We start from the raw sequence: 13,665 nt of genomic DNA on the forward strand, positions 1-13,665 counted from the left end.
GTTCCTTCTCCAAGTGCAGCCAAGAAGCCCAGAAAGCTCGCAGTTCTGACGGAGAACACAGAATTCAGAAAGGCAGTCTGTGGGGAGGAGTTTGGTTGTTTATAAAACAGGCCAACACGTTTCCACCTCGTAAGTTCTAAATCCATCGCTCCTAGCTCCCTAGATCTAAGAATAGTCACCCAGTGGGGCCAGCGTGCCGCAGCACGCTCTCTCCGCAGGTGACCCAGGCTGCCACGAGCCGCAGCACCTCCTTACCCCTGGATGTGTGTTGGGAGGTAGGATTCATACAGCTGGCCTCCGTCTCTCTCAGCCTGGCTGTTTCTGAACCTTCTCAGACTTGGCTTTCCCTCTCTTCTCACCCCTTCCTCACTGGGCTGTTTTCACCATCAAATGTGATGCCTGCAGAGATGCAGAGGGGGACATAGCAGTAGAAGGCATGCAGGTGGGGACCTTTGGCGTGACACTGCCCCACTCTCGGCCTGCTTCCTCTTATGTAAAGGGAGAGAGATCAACAGGGAGAACTGAACAACATTTTAAGCGATCAGATTCTAACAGAGGTGCAAGAACAGCCCCAGCCTTGCAGCCTCAGATTGAAACCTCTGAGGGCAAACCCCATCCATTCAACCCATTTTTATTTATCATCTGAACCAAGGCCATTCCTCTGTCAGGTCCGAGGAAGCCAGCCTCAGGCCCAGGGCATGTGTCCCCCTCCTTGGCTCTTCTACTTCCACCTTCCTCCTCTCTCTCTCTTTCTCTCATTCACATCCAAATCCACCCACACCACCACGCAAGTTCTCCAGACTTAGAAGGACTTCTGCGCTGTGTCATCTCAGACTCTGCCCACCATAGGAATGCCATCACCAGCTGGAGGCTCAGAACCTCTGGCACAGGCGACCTGCCCCTCTCCAGGGCAGTCCTTACAGTGTTCTTCCTGATGGTAAGCGGAAATCGACCTGCGTGCGGCATCTCCTCCCCACGTCTGTGGGCTCTTTTAGCCTCTGGGAAAGATCCGACAGCTCCTTGCTCTTGCCAGCCATTCATCCATTCGAGTGTCCATTCATTCAAACAACAGGTATGAGTGCTAGTGTCCTGTGAGTATTGTTTCAGGTGCGGAAATAGCAGCAAACAAAGAGTCCTGCTCTCAGAGGGCTTGTGTTCTGGTCAGGAGAGAGATTGTAAATAACAAGTTAAAAATACAAAGAAAAATAAAGCAAGTGAGGAGACAAGAGATGGGGAGGGGTGTAGATGGCTATTTCATACAGAGTTGTCAGGGAAGGCAACTGGAGTTGCCATGCCCCACTCCAGGGAATCTTCCCGACCCTGGGATCAAACCCACATCTCTTATATCTCCTGCGTTGGTCGGCAGGTTCTTTATCACTAGCACCACCTGGGAAGCCCAGATAAGGTGGCATTTGAACAAATACTTGACAACATGAGGGAGTGAACCTGTGGACATCAGGGCAAGAGCATTCCAGACAGTGAGGACAGCAAAGGCCCAGAGGCCAGCGCTGTTTGAGGAACAGGAAGAGAGTCAGTCATTGTAGCTGTGGTGATGTCAGCAAGGTGGAACTTGATAGAAGCTGAGGTCCAGGAAGAAGCTGGACACCAACTGTTATTTATCTGAGTCAATGAAGAGGCAATGGAGGATCTGCAGTGCCGTGCTGACTTCCTGCCAGGTTTGAACAGCCTCTCTCAGTTTTTGTGTAGAGAATACAATAGGGGCAGCAGAGAGAGCAGTTAGGACACCCTTGCAGGAGCACCCATACAGAGTGATTGGCTGGTGAGATCCTCGATGTCCTTTAAACATTACCTTCCTAAATCCTTCATTGTTCCTACCTGGTGGACAGCCACAACCTCCTCTCTGGCCTGCTCGCCTTCAATCCCAAACCCTACCTCTTCCTCTCACCCCGTTCTCAGTGCTATCATGGATCCTTGTCTGGAAAGGACCCCAGGCCAGTCAGCTTCTACTTAGCAACTTAGGCTGCAGTCACAAAAGCATCTCCAGAGTAACACTGTGGGCCAGCAGGCCCTCCCCGCTCCTGATTTTGGGAGCTTGCTTCCTCCTGCTGCCTCAGATCCTGCCTTGAGGGCATCAGTGGCCCCAGAGAGGGACAAATGGACTCATTATTAGACATGTCCTGCACTGAGAGTGCCTCTTCCCTCAGACTGGCCCAGTGGGACCGTTGTCCTCGCAGCCACTCTCTAGGCTGTTCTGGTGGAGGAGCAGCCCCTCTCTGGGCACTGTGGCCATGGCTCTCTGTTCTTGAGGCCAGTGGCCAGGAGGTGGCTCTGGCCACAGATAGAGAGATAAAGATAAGGATCCAGGCACAGGACTGGTGTTGATGGCACTAGATCTCAGTGTTAGGTGTGTGCTCCAGCTCTGCTGCTCTCCAGACAGAGCAGGGGGTTCAGAAAGACTGTGGCAGGGGAACGGCCCAGATGTATCCACTTTCACTCAGTAGCTCCATCCTGAGTTGCCCATACCACATACCTGAGGCTGATTGACAAGTGTGACCCGCTCCCCAGGCCTGGCTCTCATCCCAGCTCACAGATCAGTGAGGCAGTTACAAATAGAAACACCTCTAGATCCAGAAAGAGTGTGGTGTGTGTGCTTAGAGAGCTCTGGGCACCTTAAGAACTCAGCGGAAGTGAGATTAACAGCCTTCCAACAGCGCAGGAGGACCCAGCCCTACACTGGGTCAAAATGTACTCCTGCAGCCAAAAAGATGCCAGCAAAATCAGTGAAGGTCACTCCAAGTAGGCAAATCTTAGTGAGTACCTTCTACTTAAGACGGGTGAACTCTTATTCATCCTTCAAAACCCAGCTCAAAAATAATTCCTGAAACTTTCAGTGACACCTGCCTCGTGTCCACAACAGAGCATATAATTCTCCCCTCTGCTACTTCTGTCCCTTAGAAATACTGTTGCTTTTTTTATCATCATCCTATATTATTGGTTTTTAAAATATATGAACACACAAAGGAGAAAATATCAGTCATCCTTCCCCGTGTCTCCCTCTCTTCCTCAGAGACTGTGTGTTCTCAGTTTGGGATGCATTCTTCAGAATCTATACATACAAAAATATATAGTGGCTTTGCATAAATTAAGTCATAATTCCTCTATATTGTTCTGTATCCTATCTTCTCTTAAAAATGTCCAAGGTATTGTCCCATGTCAGGCCACAGAGTGCTACCTCATTATTTTAAATAGCTGTGTATTATTCAAGACATAATATTATTCAATATTATTCATAATATTATTCAATATTATTCATAATATTATTCAATATTATTCATAATATTATTCAATATTATTCATAATATTATTCAATTATAAATAATTCATAATATTATTCAATATTACTTGATATTATTCATAATATTATTCAATTATTAAAATAATTCGTAATATTATTCAATATACTTGACCCATATGTGGTTCAAATGGTAGGGTCACATCATAGTTTCTTTGCATATTCCTTTGTGATGGGTATTTTGGGGTTTCCCTTAAAGTCTTTCACAATTACAAACAATACCACAGTAGACACTGTCGTGCCAGCCCCCTTGTACATGCCACTGGTCCCCATAATTGTCTTTCCCCATGGCGGCACCAGAGAAGGAAATGGCATCCCACTCCAGGATTCTCGCCTAGAGAATCCTGTGGCCAGAGGAGCCTGCTGGGCGGCTATCCATGGGGTCGCACAGAGTCGGACACGACTGACGTGACTTAGCAGCAGCAGCAGCGTGGTGGCTCTAGTGGTAAAGAACCTGCCTGTCAATGCAGGAGACGTAGGAGACTCAGGTTCAGTCCCTGAGCCAGAAAGATTCCCTGGAGAAGGAAATGGCAACCCTCTGCAGTATTCTTGCCTGGAGAATTCCATGGACAGGGGAGCCTCAAAGGCTATAGTCCATGGAGTCACACAGAGTCAGACACGACGGAAGCGGCTGAGCACGCACGCACATGGTTGTCTACCCTAATGGCCTGGGAGCTCCAGGGCAGAAACTGAATTTTCCTCTTCGGGGTCTTGTGTCCAGTACAGGTGTCCACACAATGAAATAAATGGACTCATCTGAGCAGAATCATGACTATGTGAAAGATCTGGGTGAACTCAGGGAGCAGTGGCAAGCCTGTGGGGCTGGAACAGAGGAAAGAGCACTGATGCAGCCAGGAGGGACAGGCTGCCGTCAGAGTCAGTTAAGAGGTCCCTTGTAGATGGTGGGGAGACAGGAAATTGTCCGCAAGAGGACCTAGTCCACACTGTGTTTCAGCCTAACTTCCCCCACCCAGAAACCAGCTGTTGTAATTGTCCAGGCAAGATAGACTCTGGCCCTGAATCTCATCTTTCTGTCCTGAGGTTGCCACCTAGACCCCAAACACATCAGGAAGCCTGAATTCCTTGCTCACAGCAGGACCTAGGGACCACCAGTTACGGCCCAAATGGTGAGATACCCATAAACTCGGGCGACTGGACACTCAGACATTTCTCTGAAACTTGCCCGGCCCTGAGGCCAGCTCCATGCACACTGACATCTACCGCCTTCCTGAATCCAGAGCCTTCCTCTCCGTGAGGTGCTCAGACCTCGCCCCTCCTGTCTCTCTCTCTCTGTCTCTGTCTCTGCCTGGTGTTGCAGAAGAGCAGCTCTGCCTGAGGCCCAAGGTCCATGTGTGGCCTCTGAGAGGCAGCAGACAAGGTGAACCATTGGCGGCCTGACTTTTTGCACCGTCTCTACCTCCTCTTTCCCCATCCCCAAGATGTGCTGTGGTGGGCAGTGGCAGAAGGAAGCAGGGTCTTCTGCAGCTGCCGCAGCCTCATCCCCAGTGCTCGTGAGGGCTCGAGGAGGATCCTGCTCTTCTATAGCGTGCTCCTCCTCTCACCTGCTACAGCTCTTGCCTCCCATCACTGACCTTGTCCCTGTCCAGTTGGGCCATGACTTTGAACCTTTCTTCATTACCTGAGGAGCAGGGCTTTTGCTAGAGAGGATGACATATTGACAAAAGAGATTCTGGAGTCCTTTTGGCTGGGTTGGAATTTAGGTCCACTTCTCACCAGGTGTGCTAGGTTTACTGTGGGGATTCAGTGAATTAATACATATAAAGTGGTTATCACGGGCCTGGCGTACACTAAGTATTCAGTGACTTTATTACCATTTTGCAAATACTGAAGGACCCTGAGACTCAGGAGTCCTGGATTCTAGCCCTGGCTAGAATGGCCACGTGACCATGGGCAAGTTCTTTTACCTCTCTGAGCTTAGTTACCTCATCTATAAAATGGAGGCAAGAACACTTTAGAGGGTTGCTGTGAGAATTAAGGTAACATTTATATGAAGCTGAGAAACACCATCCCTAGGTTGTAGCCCGCATCTTCATGGTCAGAGGAGGCAGCTAGAGCTCCAGCCATCACATCCACATTTCCAGTGACAGGATGGAGGAAGGGACAAAGAAGAAAGGGGCAAGGGGCACATGCCACCTGTCTTTGAAGAAGAGTTCTTTAATACAGAACATTTCAGCTTGCTTCAAAAAACTAAGATCATGGCATCCAGTCCCATCACTTCATGGCAAATAGATGGGAAGAAGTGGAAACAGTGGCAAATTTTATTCTCTTGGGCTCCCAAATCACTTTGAACAGTAACTGCGAATTAAACAGTGACTGCAAATAAAATTAAAAAATACTTGCTCCTTGAGAGGAAAGCTATGACCAACCTAGACAGCATTTTAGAAAGCAGAGGCATCACTTTGCCGACAAAGGTCTATATCAACAATGCTATGGTTTTTCCAGTAGTCATGTACGAATGTGAGAGTTGGACCATCAAGAAGGCTGAGCACCAACAAATTGATGCTTTTGAACTGTGGCACTGGAGAAGACTCTTGAGAGTCCCTTGGATGGTAAGGAGATCAAGCCAATCAATCCTAAAGGAAATCAACCCTGAATATTCATTGGCAGCTGAAGCTCCAATACTGATCCTGAAGCCAGAGCTCCAATACTTTGGTCACCTGATGTGAAGAACTGACTCCTTAGAAGAGACCCTGATGCTGGGAAAGATTGAGGGCAGGAGGAGAAGGGGACAACAGAGGGTGAGATGGTTGGATGGCATCACTGACTCAATGGACATGAGTTGAGCAAACTCCAGGAGACAGTGAAGGACAGGGAAGCCATGGGGTCGCAAAGAGTCTGAACAATGAACAACTCATTGGCCACGCTCCACTGTACAAGAAGTTGGGAAATGTAGCCTCCATTCTGTGGTTCAGGGACAACCAAGGGTTTCTGCCACACATGCTCAGGTGCTTGCCTCTTGTAGGCAAGTATGCTCCCACAGAAAAGCTGCCCCCTTCCTAGCGCTGGGCTGCAGTCCCAGCACCATAAGGCCCTGTGAGGACCCAGGTTGCCAAGGAGCTCAGGCAGGTGCCACAGACCTGAACAGATTGAGGTGCTGTGTCCAACCTGTGCCAGGGACCGTCCCACCCCAAGATTCTGTTGCCTGCAGGGCTCTTAGGCTAATGCAAGTGTGGTGGGCCCTAAGCTTTGTCACTTGTTACAGCCTGAATCAGCTTCACTGAGCTCCACAGGCAGGGCACTGAACTCTAGAGGTTGAGGAATCCTTCTGTATCTATGAGCTCTCTACCCAAGGCTCGGAGCTTCCCCGGTGACTCAGTGGTAAAGAATCCACCTGGAATGCAGGAGTTGCAGGGTTCGATCCCTGGGTTGGGAAGATCCCTAGGAGGAGGGCATGGCAACCCACTCCAGTATTCTTGCCTGGAGAATCCCATGGACAGAGGAGCCTGGCAGGCTATGGTTGGTCCATAGGGTCGCAAAGAGTTGGACATGACTGAAGTGATTGATACCCAAAGGCTCAGACAGGTGTCCCAGGTCTAGTGGAGCAACTCTGGATCAATCAGGTGGGATCTCAGTGTCCTCGAGAGCTTGGCGAGTGCCAGACACACTGCAGAGATCCCTGTGTAACTCCAGGAATCATCGTGAATGCACTTGTTTTGAAAACTGGGTGTCCCGTATGCCAGTTAGCTTAGGAGGAGACTTGTCATGGGCTCCTACGTCTATATGAGAACAGTAGCACCTTGCTGAGTCCAGAGGGCCCTTCCGTCTTCACTGTGCCCCTGAATAGGTGGCCGTCAGTGAGGGTGGGAGGCGGATGTGTGTGTGAAACATCTAAAATGCTGGAGGAGCTCAGAACCTAAACATGTCTTGGGTGAGCCCTTCTATTACAGGGCAGCCCATCTTTCACTCTCCAAGTTCAGCAGCCTGGTCTTTTTCTACAGGAGGTTTCTTTGCAGTGTTGGGGAACCCCTGACTTGTCATTCCACCCTCAGCCTCCCCATCTGCAGGGAGGGTTTCCCACCTGCATGGCCTTCCTTGCCTTTTCCTCCTTCTCACGTGGGTGTGAGCTGTCACCATGTGTCAGGCAGGGTACCAGGGCATTACTGTATATCAGCACATGTGGGCCTCCTCCTAGGAGCCCCGTGAGGGAGGTGGGGACAGACTTGCCATTGTCACACAGCTGTGTGGTGATGTGAGAACCAGGGCAAGCGTAGCATAGTCCACAGTCATCCATAGTATGTGTTATATATGTACCAGGGGCTGGTGGGTTACAAGCCATGGGCCAGATCTAATTCATGGTCTGTTTTGTATGGCCTCGCAAGCTAAGAATGATTTTTAAAGTCTTGTAATAAAGAATAAGAATATGCAACAGAGACCGTATGAGACCATCGAACCTGAAGTATTTCCTATCTGCCTTTACGGAATAAATTCGGCAAGCCCTGATATAGAATGTGCAGAGTTTAGCATAGATTCTGGAGCCACACCTCCTGGGTTCTAGAGCCTGAGTTTCATAATCTCTAAAATGAGAATAATCTATGAAGCATGACGGCCCTACAGGATTGCTGGAATAAAGTGAGATAAAGAATATAAAGCACCTACCCTCACGCCAGCCTCTTTGGGAGGGCTGGAAGAAGCTGTATCTGAGCCTGTGCCAGGCTTTTCAACCCAGTGGGCTACCCCAGCCCCGCACGTGGCTTCCTCAGAGCGTTTCCTTTGGCAGGAGGAGAGGGGCCTGCCAGCTGCCCATTGTGCCATGTCCTGCTGCTAGGTCAGCGCTGCCTTCCTCCCACCCCCATTCCTGCTGACCGTCAGCTGGTGCCGCTCACCAGGGCCGGGCATGAAGCCCGCAGCAGGTGCCGAATGAAGCCCGCAGGTCCCAAGCCTGTCCCACTGTCCACCTTGTGCCTGAGTTCGGCCTGGCTGAAGCGCCTGCTGAACTGCAGGACTTGTGGCCTGGGGCTCATCCTCTCTGTGTGCATTTCCTCACTCACGGGCCAAACAGGCAGACATCTGTGTTTCCCCAAGCCCAAGCTTTTGGCTAATGCCTGCCTCCCTCCCAGGGAAAAGGAAGGAGAAGGGCAATCCCAGGCCAGCCAGGCTCCCTCTGTGAAAGAGTGGTCCACAAAACAGATTTTTCAGTGGCTAATGAGTGAAATGTAAAGATAATTACAAACTCAGATGATTGAAAAAAAAAAAAAAAAAATCAAAAAGTATTTACTGATCTGGACGGGGATGGGCTTCCAATTCTTACAGCAATGGGAGAAATGATTAGATAAAAGAGCAAGAAATGGTACTATGTAGAACCACAAAATTTATGTTTTACATCAAAACACCCAAAGCAAAATTTTAAATAAAACTGAGGAAAAATATTTCTGCCACATATGCACAGAATTAATACTCTTAAAATAATCTTAGTAAGGCTCTTGAGAACAATAATGGCAAGCATTTATTTAGTGCAGTGGTGCCCCCTCAGCCACAATTTTGCTTTCTGTGGTTTCAGTTGCCCACTGTCAACCATGGTCAGTCAATATTAAATGGAAAATTCCAGCAGTAAACAACTCACAAGTTTTGAATTGCATGCCATTCCGAGTAGTGTAATGAAAACTTGCTCTGTCCTGCTCCATCTTGCCCAGGATGTAAATCAACCATTTGTCCAGCCCATCCATGCAGTACATGCTACATGCCCATTATTATAGGAAGAACCAGTACAGGATTTGGTACCATCCATGGTTTCAGGCATTCACTGAGGGTCTTGAAAAGTGTCCCCTGCACGTAAGCTAGGACTGCAGTACTATGTATTTTATATATATACTTATTTGTTTAATCCTTGTAAATGAATCAGTTCAGTTCAGTTGCTCAGTCGTGTCCGACTCTTTGCGACCCCATGAACCACAGCACACCAGGCCTCCCTGTCCATCACCAACTCCCGGAGTTCACTCAGACTCACGTCCATTGAGTCAGTGATGCCATCCAGCCATCTCATCCTCTGTCGTCCCCTTCTCCTCCTGCCCCCAATCCCTCCTAGCATCAGGGTCTTTTCCAATGAGTCAACTCTTCGCATGAGTTGGCCAAAGTACTGGAGTTTCAGCTTCAGCATCATTCCTTCCAAAGAAATCCCAGGGCTGATCTCCTTCAGAATGGACTGGTTGGATCTCCTTGCAGTCCAAGGGACTCTCAAGAGTCTTCTCCAACACCACAGTTCAGAAGCATCAATTCTTCGGCACTCAGCTTTCTTCACAGTCCAACTCTCACATCCATGCATGACCACTGGAAAAACCATAGCCTTGACTAGACGGACCTTTGTTGGCAAAGTAATGTCTCTGCTTCTTAATATGCTATCTAGGGTGGTCATAACTTTCTTCCAAGGAGTAAGTGTCTTTTAATTTCATGAGTGCAATCACCAGTTGCAGTGATTTTGGAGCCCCCCCAAAAAAAAGTCTGACAAGAGTTCCAGAAAAACATCTATTTCTGCTTTATTGACTATTGCCGAAGCCTTTGACTATGTGGATCACTATAAACTGTGGAAAATTCTGAAAGAGATGGGAATAACAGACCATCTGACCTGTCTCTTGAGAAACCTGTATGCAGGTCAGGAAGCAACAGTTAGAACTGGACATGGAACAACAGACTGGTTCCAAATAAGAAAAGGAGTATGTCAAGGCTGTATATTGTCACCCTGCTTATTTAACTTAAGTACATCATGAGAAACACTGGGCTGGAAGAAGCAGAAGCTGGAATCAAGATTGCCGGGAGAAATATCAATAACCTCAGATATGCATATGACACCACCCTTATGGCAGAAAGTGAAGTGAAGTCACTCAGTCGTGTCCGACTCTTTGCGACCCCATGGACTGTAGCCTATCAGGCTCCTCCGTCCATGGGATTTTCCAGGCAAGAGTGCTGGAGTGGATTGCCATTTCCTTCTCCAGGGGATCTTCCTGACCCAGGAATCAAACCCTGGTCTCCTGCATTGCAGGCAGATGCTTTACCATCTGAGCCACCAGGGAAGCCCTGGCAGAAAGTGAAGAGGAACTAAAAAGTCTCTTGATGAAAGTGAAAGAAGAGAGCAAAAAGGTTGGCTTAAAGCTCAATATTCAGAAAAATAAGATCATGGCATCTGGTCTCATCACTTCATGGCAAATAGATGGGGAAACAGTGGAAACAGTGTAAATGAATAAGTATGTATAAACTTTATGAAAAAGATACTATTATTATCCCCATTTAACAGATGAGGAGACTGAGGCTCAGAGAAGCTAAGTAACTCACCCAGGATCACAGGTAATACATGGAGGAGTTGGGATTTGAACCTAGGCCATCTGGCTTTTGGGTCTCAACACTTAAACTTTTCTGTGCAAAACAGGGAAAACCTGTAAAGCAGACAATACACTAAAGAGGAAATACAGATATCTGAGAAAAATAAGAATTCTCTTTCAGTTTCAGTGGGAATGAGAAAAGTACAATAAAAATAATGAAAATAAAAAAATAATAATCTTTGCCTTCAAATTAGAAAAGATTTTTAAATATTATAATAATGAATACCCACTGACAATACTGGAGTGCTATAGAGATTCGCACAGATTGCTGTAGTTATATTTGAGTGGCCTTTGTGAAAAGTATTCTGGCAGTACTCAAAGCAATACTCAGGAATCTCAAAAATGTCCACGCCATTTGACCAGAAATTCCCATTCTAAGAATCTTAATTTGAGAAAATAATTAGAAATGTAGGCAAAGATTCATGTACAAAAGATGTTCATAGAAATGTTATACAAAATAATGAAAAATTAGAAACAAACCTCATAATAAAATGCAGGTTAAGGAAACTGTTTAATCTCCATAATGGGCATAACTAGGCAGTCATTTTAAATAATCTTTATAACAAAAGACACCATAAACAAAGTGAAGAGACACCACAGACTTCTGGGAGAAGACATGATGCTTATAACAAAGGATTATGTAAACAAAAGAATACACAAAGAACACTTACAAATTAGGAAGAAAGAAAAGGCAAGCAACCAAAAACAGGCAAAGAATGAAAGAATGTAAACACACAATACGTAGGAGAAGCAATTTAGGGGTAGTATACAGAGATGCTTCATCTCACTAGTAGTCAAAATTGCAAAATAATTACATGTATTTAATAAGAATCGAAAGAATGTAACGGCAAAGATAGAAGGAAACAAGTTCATACCCACTGCCGATGGGACTATAAACGATGAGGCTGCAGCCGTGGTGAAGAGCGGTTTGGCGGTACCTGCGTGTGTGTTCAGTCGTGTCTGACTCTTTGCCACCCCCACGGAAGTGTAGGCCACCAGGCTCCTCTGTCTATGGGATTATCCTGACAAGAATACTGAAGTGGGTTGCCATTTCCTCCTCCAGGGGATCTTCCCGACCCAAGGATCAAGCCCATGTCTCCAGTGGCTCCTGCATTGGCAGGTGGATACTTTACCACTGAGCTGCCTGGGAAGCCCTTGGCCATGCCTGGTAAATGCAAACGTGTGATTCCACCACACTCACACTTCTAGGGATCAGTGTGCACAAACACCAATTTGTATAAGGACACGTGTTCCAGGATGTTCACTGCAATGCTGTTGATAGTAGCAACAATAGTAATAGGATTGTTGTAAATTATATCTTGTGTAATAAAATAGCAGCAATAATCATCAGTCATTAAAGAACTGTCCATCAGAAGGGAAATGGGTGAGTAAAATATGATTTATGCATAATAAAATACTATGCACAGTTGAAATAAATGAACTAAATCTGTAACTATCAGCTCAGATAGATTTCAAAAACAATGGTATAAAGAGCAAGTTACAACAAAAGATATATTTGAGTGACACTACTTGTGTAAATCTTTAAAACAAACTAAAAATATTACATAGTATTTAAGGACACATATATGTAGAAAAATATAAAACAAGCATGCAGGCAATGTACACCAACTTCAAATAGTGGTTACTTCCTGGAAGGAGGGCCAAGGATGAGAGGTGGGTCTTAAATGGTATCTTTATAATTGATTTATGTTTTTAAAGGTTGAAACAAATATGGTAAAATGTTAACTTATGTTCTAAATCTGATTGGGGAACATGTCTTTCTGTTAAATTATTTGTACTTTTCTGCATAGAGTGTTTTCAAAATTTCAAACAATTTATTTTTAATTTACTTTTTGAATAATCTGTAATTCTATGGAGAAATGTTTATGTTATTAAGGCAGGAAAGCAAGATGATATGTACACAAATATTTACAGGTTTCACAAATTGAAGATTTGAAAGAGAGATTGAAAATATTCGTAGTGGGAATATTCACTGGTGGTCCAGTGGTTAAGATGCAGGAGGCATGGGTCAATTCCTGGTTGGGGAGTTAAGATCCCACATGCTGTATTGTAGAGCCAAAAAAAGTAAAATAAAATAGTTAAAATATTCATTGTAGTGGACAAGATTCTAGGAGTCTGCTTTTCTTTACACCTATCCATATTTTTCTCTACACACCCCCCTCGCTTTTACCACAAAGATATATTACTTTTATATCCAGAAAAAAAAAAAATTTTTTTAACAACCACAGAAAAATGTGAGCGAGTTTAGTTAGATTCCAGGAAAGGGTCCAAAACCTAGGAAGAGGTGCTGTGATGGGGTGGGAGCCTCATGGGCTGTCGGAGAGACATGCGCTCAAATGCTGGCTCAGAGATTGGCTGTAGGAGTCTGAGTTCTTTAATTGTTGATCAATTCAGTGAACCTTGTTGAGCCACAACTGAGATAGGGCAGTGAACAGAACATTCATGTTCCTCCCTTACTGTAGGGCAGACAGTCTTGAGAGGAGTGGAGAATAAACCCATCAGCACCCAGACCATCTATCCACCCCCACAGGGAAAAGTACAAGGGCGATGACAGGAATCCAGGGTGACTGGGTGCTGGGGAATCTGGCCTCTGAGCATGATCTAAACAGAATCTGAAGGATGAGGGGGATGTAAAGCCCAGCAAAGCCGGAACTTGGAGAGAAAGGTCAGCCCCACAGGGCATGTTTTAGAAGCTGAAGGAAGCAGGGGTTCTGGCATGCAATGGGGTGGGGGAGAGTGTGAAAGGGGAGCCCCACAGGCTGGTCCAGAGCCAGACCACTCTGCCTCACTGGCCAGAAGGGCTTTAAGGGCAGTGGGAAGTCAGTGAAGGGTTGAAGCAGGGGAGTGACCTGGTTAGATCTGCCGTTGTCAGAGATTATCCTGATGCTCCTTGAAGATCAGAGTGGATGGTGAGCAGCCTGGTTAGTTGGCTGTTGGTGTGACCCAGATGAGAGAAAATGGGGTTGGGATCAGCAGACGGAATGGTGGGGAAGGATTGGA

General features: G+C 46.4%; 1 protein-coding gene across 1 annotated transcript in view; it reads left to right on the top strand.

The window, feature by feature from the left end:
* Positions 1-13,665, top strand: part of SERGEF (secretion regulating guanine nucleotide exchange factor) — a 249,901-nt gene that overhangs the window by 235,448 nt on the left and 788 nt on the right. The window lies entirely within an intron of this gene.

The sequence above is a fragment of the Bison bison genome, unplaced genomic scaffold, assembly GCF_000754665.1.
Source record: "Bison bison bison isolate TAMUID 2011002044 unplaced genomic scaffold, Bison_UMD1.0 scf7180017864518, whole genome shotgun sequence".
In the NCBI taxonomy this organism is placed as follows: Eukaryota; Metazoa; Chordata; class Mammalia; order Artiodactyla; family Bovidae; genus Bison; species Bison bison.